Source organism: Dendrobates tinctorius, unplaced genomic scaffold, assembly GCF_039654945.1.
Source record: "Dendrobates tinctorius isolate UK_male_01 unplaced genomic scaffold, ASM3965494v1 ptg000008l, whole genome shotgun sequence".
In the NCBI taxonomy this organism is placed as follows: domain Eukaryota; kingdom Metazoa; phylum Chordata; class Amphibia; order Anura; family Dendrobatidae; genus Dendrobates; species Dendrobates tinctorius.
In genome coordinates, this window is record NW_027361676.1 from 52,736,203 (window position 1) to 52,750,181 (window position 13,979).

The 13,979-nt window shown below is 39.3% G+C and overlaps 1 long non-coding RNA gene across 1 annotated transcript in view; it reads left to right on the plus strand.

Moving 5' to 3' along the window:
* The window catches only part of LOC141089552 (uncharacterized), a 70,499-nt gene extending 57,257 nt beyond the window's left edge, over nt 1-13,242 (plus strand). The window contains exons 2-3 of the long non-coding RNA XR_012232323.1: nt 12,329-12,485; nt 12,839-13,242. This is a non-coding gene — a long non-coding RNA (uncharacterized lncRNA). The remainder of the gene's footprint in view (nt 1-12,328; nt 12,486-12,838) is intronic.
* Nucleotides 13,243-13,979: the final 737 nt, after the last annotated feature.

Genomic DNA, 13,979 nt, shown 5'->3' on the forward strand with positions numbered 1-13,979 from the left:
TAAGTAATGGCGGAACAAGATGGTGGTTGAACACTGAAAACAAGCGGGTTAAATGTCACCTGGTGTGAACAGCGGCGAACTCTGTTGCTGCACAGAACCACAGCAACAACGGAACAGAATGCTGTTCCCTGTTAAACATCACAGGGCTCAGTTGATATGTGAGGTCTCTAGGCTCAGCCCCTAGAACGCAGGGACTCGAGTCTGACCGGACCCTCAATACACACGGCATCGCACAAGCGACGCCACTACTTGGCGCTGATGCTAGGCACTGACTCTGCCTCCTACCTGCACTAGATGGCAAGCCTAGGCACTAGATGGCAAGGCTGAGAAACACGTGCATACCAAGGGTAGGGCATCATAGGGAGTCAGTCACCAGAGTCAAGCATACATGCATACTACACACACCACATGGTCTATACTAGTGCACGACCTTGCGGCTGTGAGATCCCTTTATAGATCCCTGTCTGGCAGGACCTTACTAGTGGACCAATCCGGGCTCGCTTGAGGACCTGAGCAGCTGACCATCAACCACCAATGAGAGGTGGCCACCTCACGAGCATGCTCAGTAGGGCGAAACCCTGATTTAGTCTCAGGAACGACTGCTCGCTGCTGTTTGCTGTTGATTGCTATAGCTGAACCTGGAGAGGCATCAGCAATCAATTACACAGTATGGGTCTGAGCAATCGGCTGATCCGCTGCAGCCGAGACTGAATGGGAGACTGCAGGAGAAAACATGGCTTGGGATTCCTCTTGTGCAGAGGGAGAATCCTGGCCACTAGCACTACTAGTTATAATTCTCTTATATTTCTGTCTTATTCATTACAAAATTAGTTATAAGAAAAAGCCGTTTGCAGCAGGTGTCAGCTGTCTTTTGCATTGTCCTTATGAATGCATAGTTAATGCCCCAGCTTCATAGGATGATTTATTCTCTGTACCATCATAAGAGGACAGTGAGCACAGAACTGGGAGGTTAATCCTAACAGTTTAGGCTCATAGTTTTTTTTGATTATCAAATTCAGGAGGTGATTTATATACTTTACTGTAAGGAGTGAAAATATGAATTAATAATACAATATGCTAATATTACAAGTGATATTATGCATGTAGCTGTAATAGGAATGTAGCAAATATGCAATTCTGATTTTAACAAATTGGCTTAGAAATGTACTGCAGTGTTTAGACATGACTCATAGCTCACTGGGAGTATTCATATCTCGCTATGCCAAGAAATACTGCATACATATTATATCTGTAATATATTTTAGAGATTATCCACATTGCTTAATTCTTGGAGTAGAAATGTAAAGGAAGTTGTGGAAGAAGATGATTGTGAATATTGTATCTTCAATTATTCTGTAAGTTATTGTGTTCAAACAGTATTTGTATTAAGAGGTGCAAACTACTCTATTCACTTCTATGTGTCAAACCATGTTCTAGATGTAAAGATGATTGATTATGTTGCTTGCAGAATATTATGTGGAGATACAGGTGCAGAAAGCAAAGAGGTGCAGAACTCCCAACCATGATATATTATCATCCAAAAACAGAGGAAAGAAATTATCCATAAACTGCATGAAAAATACAAATATTTTAATATTTTCTTGTTGCATATATATCATATATTTAATTGATACTTTTATATTTTTTAGATCTGCTTGGTACCTTTCATATTTCAATTTGAGATTCATTCATGTGAGGTCAGTTCCAGCTGTCTCTATAGTGGTGAAAATGGACGAGGTTCCCACCTAAAATTATGGTTATTAAAGAGGTAACTCTCCCTACACCTCTATTGAAATCCAATATTAACTATTAATGTCGAACTCTACCATTAATAATTAATATCCACGTAGTAATGCTTTAACTTTATATGTTCTTTATAATATATACTAACTGAGACAAAAGAGTGTATCAATAAAGGATATTTATTACACACACGAGTCTACAGTCTATTGCATACATATATATTTATACCCAAGCTGACAACTATAAATATATATATATACACATATACTGATACTACAACACTAATACCGTAATGCCACAGCAGTACCACACCTTCAAAATCCACAAATATCCCCCCCAAAAAAATTAGCCAAACATGCATGCAATAACAACCCACCTGCCTATCACTTGCTATCCCTAAGGCCTAATAAGTAAGGGGTTACAGATACTCAGCTCATGTGCACATCATGGAGTCTCAGGAGAAACAGCCAGAGCAGCACATGTGTCTTGGGGTTTACCTCCAGCCAAAAATAAATGTGTCCAGTCCCAGGTGTGGGGGATGATGTCACCAGTCTATTGTCCACTGGCTAAGCTTCATTCCCCCAATCCTGATTAAAACTGTTATACTAGCACATGGCTGGACCTTTCTTTGTCTTAAGGCAATTGAGACCACATGAGGAGGGGGCTTCAGATATATATACTGTATATACATATACACACATGAAATCCTTGGCCCTCCACCTATACTTTGGACACTAGTGGGGAAATTATTTATATGGGGTACATGTGGGTGGGGTTTTATTTATATTATATATAGATACACACACAGACACACATACAGCTGTGTCAAAAATTAAGAGACCACTGCACAGTTTTACAAAAATCAGCTTCTCTACATGTCTGTCAGCCATTCCATTCCAGTGTCATTTGAATTCCAACCAGAGTACACCTCATACTACTTAATGTGCTTCTGATTAGGTGATCACCTGAACCAAATCTTATTTAATGAAGGAAAGTATAAAAAAAACCCTGCTGTGGTGTTCACAATCCTCTTGCAAAAGGACAAGCTCGATGGCAAAACAAGTGCTAGTAATATCCCAAAAGTAAAAGGGAATGAAAAAATAACTTTTAACCCTGCCAAAAGAGTTGAAAACAAAAGTCTTGAGTGAGAAAAAAAAAAGGCCTCAATTCTGGCTTTACTAGCAGAGGGATACAGTGAGCGTCATGTTGCCTCCATCCTTAAAATTTCTAAGATGGCAGTGCATTACAACAAGGTCAAGCAGCAGATATTGAGGACAACAAAGCTACAGACCGGCAGAGGGTAAAGCGACTCTCAACTGACCGGGATTACCATCATCTTAGTCTAATGTCACTCAGCAACTGCAGGATGACATCAAGTGACCTACAAAAGCAATGGCAAATGGCAGCTGGGGTAAAGTGCACGGCAAGAACAGTTTGTTACAGGATTCTAGAGGCAGGGCTAAAGTCATGTAAAGCAAGAAAAAAGCCTTTCATCAATTAGAAGCAAAGAAGAGCCAGGCTGAAGTTTGGCAAGTTTACCAAAGACCATAAGGATTGGACTATAGAGGACTGGAGTAAGATAATCTTCTCTGATGAGTCTAATTTTCAGCTTTAGCCAGCACCTGGTCGTCTAATAGTTAGGAGACCTGGAAAGGCGTACAAGCCACAAGCCACAGTGTCTTGCACCCACTGTGAAATTTGGTGGAGGTTCGGTGATTATCTGGGGATGCTTCAGCAAGGCTGGAATTGGGCAGGTTAATCTTTGCGAAGGATGTATGAATAAAGCAGCATACAATGTTATCCTGGAAAAACAGTTGATTCCTTCTGATCAGGCAATGTTCCCCAACTCTGAGGACTGTTTTTTCCTTCATCTTGCAGGAACTGCTTACACACTCCAGCCACATGAGGTCTGGCATTGTCCTGCATTAGGAGGAACCCAGGGCCAACCGCACCAGCATATGGTCTCACAAGGGGTCTGAGGATCTCATCTCGGTACCTAATGTCAGTCAGGCTACCTCTGGCGAGCACATGGAGGGCTGTGCGGCCCTCCAAAGAAATGCCACCCCACACCATTACTAACTCACTGTCAAATCGGTCATGCTGAAGGATGTTGCAGGCAGCAGATCGCGCTTCACGGTGTCTCCAGACTCTCACGTCTGTCACATGTGCTCAGTGTGAACCTGCTTTCATCTGTGAAGAGCACAGGGCTTCAGTGGCAAATTTGCCAATACTGGTGTTCTGTGGCATATGCCAAGCATCCTGCACGGTGTGGGGCTGTAAGCACAACCCCCATCTGTGGACGTCGGACCCTCAGACAATCCTCATGGAGTCGGTTTCTAACCATTTGTGCAGACACATGCACATTTGTGGCCTGCTGGAGGCCATTTTGTAGGGCTCTGGCAGTGCTCCTCCTGTTCCTCCTTGCACAAAGGTGGGATGAGCTGCACTACCTGATCCACTTGTGTGTGTTGTAGAGTCTGTCTCGTGCTACCACGAGTGTGAAAGCACAACCAACATTCAAAAGTGACCAAAATATCAGCCAGAAAGCATTGGTACTGGGATGTGGTCCGTGGTCCCCATCTGCAGAACCACTCCTTTATTGAGTGTATCTTGATAATTGCCAATAATTTCCATTATTGTCGATTTCATTTGCACAACAGCATGTGAAATTGATTGTCAATCAGTGTTGCTTCCTAAGTGGACAGTTTGATTTCACAGAAGTTTGATTTACTTGGAGTTATATTCTATTGTTTTAGTGTTCCCTTTATTTTTTTGAGAAGTGTATATATATACACACAGTTGTGCTGAAAAGTTTACATACCCCAGCAGAAATTTTTGCCCTAAAGGGTGCAAGTTTATAATATGTAGGTGCCTTGTGCAATTATATATCTGCAGGGTATCAATCTATCTCTTCATTTAAGATTGCTATATTACTGTAGTTTTGTAATCTAGCTTTAACTTACAAAGTGCATTTTAGTATGAAAAGATGATGTTAAAAACACATTGTGTATGGATTGCATACACATGTCATATGGATGTCATACAGATTCTAGGCAAGAAAAAAATTGCTCACTTGCATGACATACTCATTGACATTCATAAAAGTTTTCAGGATTAACATCAGAGCCATTTTTAATACGTAAATTTAAGTGAACCTTTAAATCCTGAATCTCTGATCCCCACTGCCAGTTAAAGGTTTTTCTAAATTACCGATATCTACTCTGGACCCTTCTTGTGATTTCAGCTAATGGTAACCAGCAGTTTTGACAACACTGCATTTGAAAACATTTTAGGCTATTTAAATTGTAATAATGCTTACGAATGTATCCCTTTTGGGGCATATGTGGACCTTGCTTTTGCATATACACAGAAGCTGTATAGATTTTTATTTTGTCCTTTAAAAAAATAAATTCAAACTTAATTAGGCTGTTAGGGTTATGGCTTTTTCACTATTATCGTTAGGAAAGGCCAGTTGATGCAGATTAAAATGGTGGAGGCACACAAAACAGGAGAAGGCTATAAGAAGATAGCAAAGCGGTTTCAAGTTGCCCTTTCTTCAGTTCAATATGTAATTAAAAAATGGTGGTTAAGAGGAAAAGTAGAGGTCAAGATATGGTCTGGAAGACCAAGAAAAACTTTCAGTGAGAGCTGCTCATAGGATTGCTAGAGAGGCAAATCAGAACCCCCACTTGACTTCCAAAGACCTTCAGAAAGATTTAGCAGACTCTGTAGTTGTGGTACATTGTTAAGAGACAACTGCACTAATATGGCTTCCATGGAAATATCATCAGAAGAAAACCTCTACTGTGTCCTCACTATAAAATTGAACATCAGAGGTATGCAAAAGAACATCTAAAACAGCCTGATTCATTTTGGAAACAGGTCCTATGGACCGAAGATGTTAAAATAGAACTTTTTGGCCACAATGAACAATGGTATGTGTGGAGCAAAAGGACACAGAATTTCAGGAAATGAACATCTCACCAACCATTAAGCATGGGGCTGGATCAATCATAATTTGAGATGGTGTTGCAGCCAATGGCATGGGGAACATCTCTGGGGTAGAGAGAAGAATGGATTAAAATAAATGTATTTTCCAAATAATTTTATTGAAGGATTTTAGCAATGATGGGGTAGGGTAGGGAGGTTGGAAGAGGGGAAGGGAGGGGGATGGGGAACAAAGGGAGGGACCAAGTGGTCCTATCATATTCATGGTAAACTTGTAGTTTATAAATCAAACAATAACAATAACAATTTGCAATCATGTATGCAAATCTAGCAACCACTTAAGACATTAGCTTGATTTAAGTGTCCAGAGAAGAACTTTAACTCAGAGGGAATAAGTTGATCCATCTGAACCATTTTCTTGTGAATTTATCAAGTTTGTTGTTAACAGTAGCCATTTTTAGCTCGAAGGACTTGTGGAGTGGATTCTCTCTTTAATGTCCTGAATTTTTGGAGGATCAGGTCTCTTCCAATGGAAGGCTATGGAGCTTTTTGTGACTAGGAGTATATGGATGATTAACAGGATGGTTGAATGTTCTATATCTTGAGAGTTGAGGGACAACAAGGCTAGTTGAGGAGAGAGTGTGATAGGTTTGGGGAGCTCTGCAAAGGAATACGTGGATTTCGTCCGCGCTGCCCAAATGATGAAATTCCAGAAGGTTAAAAAGGTTTGACAGTGGTTTATTCTACGCGTTTCAAGGTTTTTTGCAACCTCTTCTTCAGGAAATAGAAGAAGAGGTTGCAAAAAACCTTGAAACGCGTAGAATAAACCACTGTCAAACCTTATTAACCTTCTAGAATTTCATCATTTGGGCAGCACGGACAAAATCCACGTATTCCTTTGCAGAGCTCTGTTTCAGATAGTCGGTGACCGACTTGTGGATCTGCAGCAGCCCTTATCTATACATGCTTTGAATACCTACTACCAGGTGAGCAGTTTTTTGTCAAACCGCTTACTTTATTTGTGGGATAAGACCCTATATTGCGCTTGTGTCTCCCTCTTTCCTCACAATACAGGTTTGGGGAGAAGAGAGTTAATGAGGAGGGATATATCTCTCCAGAGGGGTTTCACTAAAGGACAATACCAGAACATGTGTAGAATGTTTCCATAGTGACCGCAACCTCTCTAACATAGTGAGAAGTTTTCTGAGTTAATTTTAGATAGTCTAGCTGGAGTATAGTACCAACGAGACAGGATCTTGTAGTGGGTCTCTTGTAGAGACATTGATATAGTGGCGGACATGGAGATAGAACAAGCGTGTTCCCAATCTGGCATGTTAGGAGTTAAGTGGAGTTCTTGCTCCCATTTCAATAAGTTACTAGTTTTGACTAGTTCGTGGTTTTTATTCATCCATATGTAAATGTAGGGTATGCTCCTGAAGATTCTATGGTTAATGTTATTAAGCATATTAATGGCGGGATCTGAAATTTTCAATTTTTTCTCTATGAATTTTCTTATGATATCTTTTAGGATTATATATTCGAAAAATAGGGAAGAGGGGATTCTAAATTTTTCCTTTATTAAGCTAAAGGGGGTAATAGAGTGTTCTCCGTAGAGGTCTCCACGTTTTCTTATGCCATAGTCTGCCCACACCGGGGCTACTTCTTGTCAGAAAAGGGATGTAATGATGTGGAGTGAAAGGGATCTAAGTGGTTTATTATTGTTAGATCCTTTTTTCGTTTTAGCGAGTAACTTCCAATTGTCCAGTGTGGCCTGGAAGATGGGGTGAGATGGGAACAGGTCACTTTTTAGCAGAATTGTTTCCAATACGAGACGAGATGGAGAATTGTTGTTATTCAGAGTGTATTCGAGTTTGTACCATGCTGGAGGGTCAGGCGTTGGCCACCAATAAAGGCTTTGCTTAACTAAGAAGGAGGAATAATACACCGATATGTTGGGCAGGCCAGCTCCGCCGAATCTCCTATTGCTGTAGAGAATGTTTGCCGCGACCCTGGGTCTTTTGCCTCCCCAAATGAAATTGTTGTTTTTGATTTGTAGATGTGTTAGAAGTGAGGTAGGGATAGGCAGGGGTAGTGATCTGAAGCGATATAATATTTTTGGAAGGATGTATGCTTTGAAAGTGGTGATTTTGCCCCACCATGATAAGATTTTTTTTCCATAGGTAAACATGTCATCAGAGATGGTTTTAATGAGGGCGTTCATGTTAAGCGGAATCAGGGATGTGATGATATTTGAAAATTTTAGTCCCAAATACGTGATGTGCTCGAGTGACCAACTCCAGTAGGATAGATGTTTAATGGTTTCTATTTGATTGTCATCCAGATTTAGGGGGAGAATTTTGGATTTTTGTTCATTGATCTTGAAGTAGGACACTTTTGAGAATGTGGACAACAGGTTTTGGATTTTAACTATGCACTTGGTTGGGTCTGATATGGTTAAAATTATGTCGTCAGCGAACAAGCTGACTTTGTAATCTTTATGGCCCGCTTTTATACCTGAAATGTTGGGGTCTTCTCTAATTAGTTGGGCTAGGGGTTGGATTAAAATAAATTTCAACAAATTCTTGATGCAAACATAACACTATCTGTAAAACCTGGAGTCAAAAACAGGATGGCTTCTATAAATAGATAATCATTCTAAGCACACGTCAAAATGCACAATAGACTACCTCAAAATTCGCAAGCTGAAGGTTTTACAATGACCCTCTCAGTCCCTTGATCTAAACACCATGGAAAATCTGTGGCTGGACCTCAAAATAGCCTACAAGGCAAAAAAAGGGCTCCACCTCACAATAATAAGGGATCTACCTTTCACATGCAAAAAAGATGCATGATCAATGTAAGAGAAGAAGCAGTATGCAATGACAGTGATCACCAAGTAAAATTAAATAGTTTATTAACAAAAGAAGCCAAGCAAGACATTTAAAAACGATTAAAAAAACATTAATAGCTTAAACAAATAATACAGGAAAACAACATTATAATGTTGTAAGTCCAATCCTTTAATCCACTAGGTGTCAAAAATTAGGTCACCAAAACAATTCATCCACTATACAGAGGAACCTATATACATATAGTTGATGATAAATGTACCTATAATTTTAAGGGTAGCTTAATTTTAACATTGAGAAATATAATATCAAAAATAAAATCCAGAAAATCAAATTGCATAAATTATATAAATTTATTTGCATTTTTGCAGTGAGAAATAAGTATTTGATCCCCTACCAACCATTAAGAGTTAGATGCTTCTAATCAACGCGTTACTTGCATTAAAGACAGCTGTCCTATATAATCTCCTTTATAAAAGACTTCTGTCCACAGATTCAATAAATCAGTCAGACTCTAACCTCTAAAACATGGGCCAGACCAAAGAGCTTTCTAAGGATGTCAAAGACAATATCTTAGACCTGCACAAAGCTGGAATGGGGTACAAAACCATAAGTAAGGCACTGGGTGACAAGGAGACAACTGTTGGTGCAATAGTAAAAAATGGAAGAAATACAAAAGGAATGTCAATTGACATCAATCTGGGGCACCATGCAAAATCTCACCTCGTGGGGTTTACTTGATCATGAGGAAAGTGAGAGATCGGCCTAAAACTACATGGGGGAAACTTGTAAATAATCTTAAGGCAGCTGGAACCACAGTCACCAAGAAAACCATTGGCAATACATTAAGCCATAAAGGTTTAAAATCCTGTAGCGTCCGCAAGGCACCCCTGCTCAAGAAGGCACATGTGCTGGCCTGTCTGAAGCTTGCCAATGAACACCTGGATGATTCTGTGAGAGATTGATCGAAGGTGCTATGGTCAGATGAGACAAAAATTGATCTCTTTGGCATTAACTCAAGTTGCCGTGTTGGAGGATACGAAATACTGCCTGTGACCCAAAGATCACCTTCCCCACTGTCAAGCATGCAGGTGGAAACATGTCTTGGGGGCGTTTCTCTGCTAAGAGCACAGAACTACTTCACTGCATCAATAGGAGAATGGATGGAGCCATGTATCATAAAATCCTGAGTGACAGCCTCGTTCCCTTTGCTCGGGCATTAAAAATGGGTCATGGCTAGGTCTTTCAGCAAGACAATGACCCCAAACATACAGCCAAGGCAACAAAGGAGTGGCTCAAAAAGAAGTACATTAAGCTCATGGAGTGGCCTAGACACTTTCCAAACCTTAATCCCATGGAAAACTTATGGAGGGAACTTAAGCTCCGAGATGCTAAGCGAAAGCCTCAAAATCTTAGTGATTAAGAGATGATCTGCAAAGAGGAGTGGACCAAAATTCCTCCTGACATGTGCGCAAGCCTCATCAACTACAAAAAATGTCTGACTACTGTGCTTGCCAACAAGGATTTTGCCACCAAGTATTAAATCTTGTTTGCCAGAGGAATTGAATACTTATTTCTCACTGCAAAACGCAAATACATTTATATAATTTATACAATGTGATTATCTGGATTTTATTTTTGATATTCTATCTCTCAATGTTAAAATTATCCTTCTCTTAAAATTATAGACTGTTCATGTCTTTGTCAGTGGGCAAACTTTCAAAATCAGCAAGAGATCAAATATTTATTTCTCCCACTGTATATAAATGTATAAAGTGCAAACCCAAACTTTTATCCCAAGAGTAGAACATGTTTGACGTTGCCTCATGAAGGCCTCTTCATGGCAATGACCACATGGTGTCATAATAACGTGCGAAGAATGGAACATAGCGAAACATGGTATTTCAGTCTGCACTGAAAGTGAAATAGATGTCAAATACCAACCCGTGTCAGTGTCTACATAAACCACCAGAAACTGTATGACACTGAGCTAAGAGCCAGACATCTAGCTACAGTTGTTCCATTGACCTGATGCCAATGGTCTCAAAGGCTATCTTGATGGAAACATGCATCTATGATGAGAATAGGGCATCTCTTAATCACCATCTGAACTCTTATTGGAAGAACTAGTCATAGTTATATAAAGTGCAACGTAATTACAGTAGTCTGAGATGTATAGAGACAGGCAGGAGAAAATTCCAGGGATCCTCCAAAACATCTAAAGTACTTGATTTTTTTTTTTTTGCAAAGGTAGCCTATAACAAAATTTGCTATAATTAGCTTGTTGTGGATTTTTGGTCTCCATTGAATTTAATAGGAAAAAATATTCAATAAGTCCATCTTTAATTGAAATAAATTACACATGGTGTATACTTAAAGGGGTACTCCGGGGAGATAAAAAAAATATTCTAATGGCCATAGCTTCATAAACTATAAAGAAAACATGAATAGTGCTCTTTCTAATGCTGACTGTATCTGCAATTCATGGTGACTGTGGATCTGCTCCTTGGTGTTCCTCCAGCCCCTTGATGACATCACCATCCATGCAGCCATAGATTAGGTGGCAGGGCATTGCTAGCCCCTGCCAAGCAGCAGTCAGTTCATCTGTGTTCAGATGCAAAATGGAGAGCAGAAGTGTAGAGGCACCAATTTGAAATGGCTTATACAATTAACCCAGAAGATAGCAACTTTTTTTAGATCATAATCGGTGGTGCAAATGCTGAGACTCAGATAAATGTTGCAAAAAGAAAGAAAGAAGAAAACAGCACTCACCGGATCTTGGTTAAAAGTCTGCATGACTGCAGCATGCAGGTGTAGTTACCTCATAGTTGACAAGTATGGAAATTGCTCTTTTTGTCACCTTCAATTGTTGGGTAAAAATATTCCGGTAGTTTCAATATCACATAGAGTAAAAGAATTAATTACATGCAGGACAAAACATGTGGTTTATGTTATCTTTTTATGTCACTCTTTATTAGAGTTAGAAAACTATTTTAATTCCATATGTACTAAAAAAGGTTCACCAAGATTAATTAAACATCTCCATGAGTGTCCCAACGCTAATCCAAAAGTTCTTAATTTTGCAGGTTTGGAAAACATAAAATACCCTACATAAGGAGGGGATTATAATAGTTTACTTTTGAAAAAAGAAGCAAAATGGATATTAGACACAAATGCCCAAGGTTCCTTAGGGTTAAATGATAAATTAGACTTGTCTGTATTGTTATGAAGTTTATATCTGTGTGTTGTAACTTTGCAATTTTATTTGTTGACATGTAGTAAGTTACCACCCATAAAGAGAGTGAATACATGTCACTTTTAGAGTTGACGTCATTCTCCTTTGCTGACGGCCTCAGAGTTTTGATGATTAATGGTTATATCGCATGTAGTGCCACCTATGTTGTATACCTGGCTAGATGCACTTGTAAATTAATTTACATTGGATTGACTTCACGAGAACACCGGGTATGCACCCGTGAGCATGTTAGAAATATTATGGCCGCAAACGAGGTGCATGACATTGCTTCCCTTAAGCCCATCCCTTGCTACTTTCAGCTGCACCATAAATGTAACCAAAAAGATCTTCAGGTACTTCGCATTGACTGAGTATGATGTTGCATTAGGGGTGGGGACATTAAACGCACTTTAGCGCAGATTGAGTGCCGCTGGATGACAACCTTGGGTGAATAAACAATTGAGTTTTGTTCCTTTTTATAACATACATTAATGTTTCTGATTTTCCCCGGATTTAGATTTTAATTTTGTGTCCTTTGTTTAATCTAATCTAGTATTTTCGTCTCATCGTGTAATCCCATCTACTGTCTATGTCTTCCGAATTGCTTGTGATCTCTCAGAAAGTTGATGTTATACCATCTGGAGAACAACTTACAATTTGTTTGACAAAACCAGCAGTCTTCCTCTGAATGTGGTTCTATCGGCGCAACGGTATAATTGACATAAATGGTGTATTGTATATATATTTAAAGCATTAATGTCTGTTGGTTATTCACTGCTCTTCATTTATTTGTATGGCACTACACATATATATACTGTATACCAACCTGTCTAATATATCCCCTGTCATTTTCTTTTATTGTTTCTTTTTCTTATTGCTTTGACCGACTTTTAAATTTGTGAAATAAAGCAAATATCTTCTATAATGCACAGGTCACTTTATATATGATTTATTAATACTAGATCAGACACTTATGTTTATACACAATTCTAATATGAGTGATAGTCTGAGCCATACAGTCATCTGTTGCATTTATTTTGCCCTTTTATTTACCCTATTTCAGCATGGAGGTTTCGGCGCATGCCCGCTGTGGCAGTGTCCAATGTGCATCTTTTGCGGAGTCCGAAAGTGATGTGGTTGGGTTCTTGACATCACAAGGGATTTCCCTCACACCTGCCCCATCATGTGAGAGGCCATAGGAGTTGCAGCTTCTGGGATCTGTGGCGCAGCGCATATACGCTGTTACAGTGCTGATCATTCTGAACACCTGTCACACTAGTTCATAAGCAGCCAAAGTGAAACGTGCGTCGGGGCTGCATCGGTCAAATGTCATTATGGGTAAGCTGAGCATTTTTTATGGCACTGTCTCCCCTGGGTTCTGAGACATCTGAAATTGGCATTTGTCTCTACATTTTGCTATTATCTTTGCTACATATCGCTTTTTGACCTGGGATCCTTTCAAACATATTCTACAGTAACACTGCACCTTATATGCACTATTCACTTTTGAGTAGGTTTATATTTTGATTCCTTTTTGAGTCATAGTTTGCTCAGCTTTGTCTTATGCTCCTCCCTGTGATATAACCAACATTTGTTGTTCTTCACAAATGAGCCTTCTATGATCTTTGACTTCTTAGCTGTTTACTATATGTATTATGTTGTGTAATTCAATTTCAATAAAATTTGTCAATTTTTTAATATGATTGTTTGGACAATGACTCCATGATGTCTTGTAGTATTTATATGTAGTTTATTTTAGAATGGACCGGTAGAAATGTCAGCTAGATGCGAAACGTCTGTCATACACCTCCCTCACCAATCTCCCTTACCTCACCGCATCTCATCGCAGTCCATGTAACGAATGACTACAGTTTTCTTAATAAAGGACTTTTAACCTTGAAGATCCGGTAAGTGCTTTTTTTCTTATTTCTTTCTTTTTTGCAACATTTATCTGTGTTGAGCCTGCTGCACAAACTACTGGGACATTAGATAACAGATATATATATAATAAACAGATGAGATATAGATTTAGAGATGAGACATAGATATATACTTTGTTTTGTGCAGATATGATGCTAGTAGGGAAGGATCATAAGCGATCTTCGTCTACGTCACTGACATCGATCTGCATGAAGACACTGAAGCCCCTTCTGTTTCAGGTTAGAACACAGCAGGATTCTTGGTTACTGAAAGCAGCACATGCA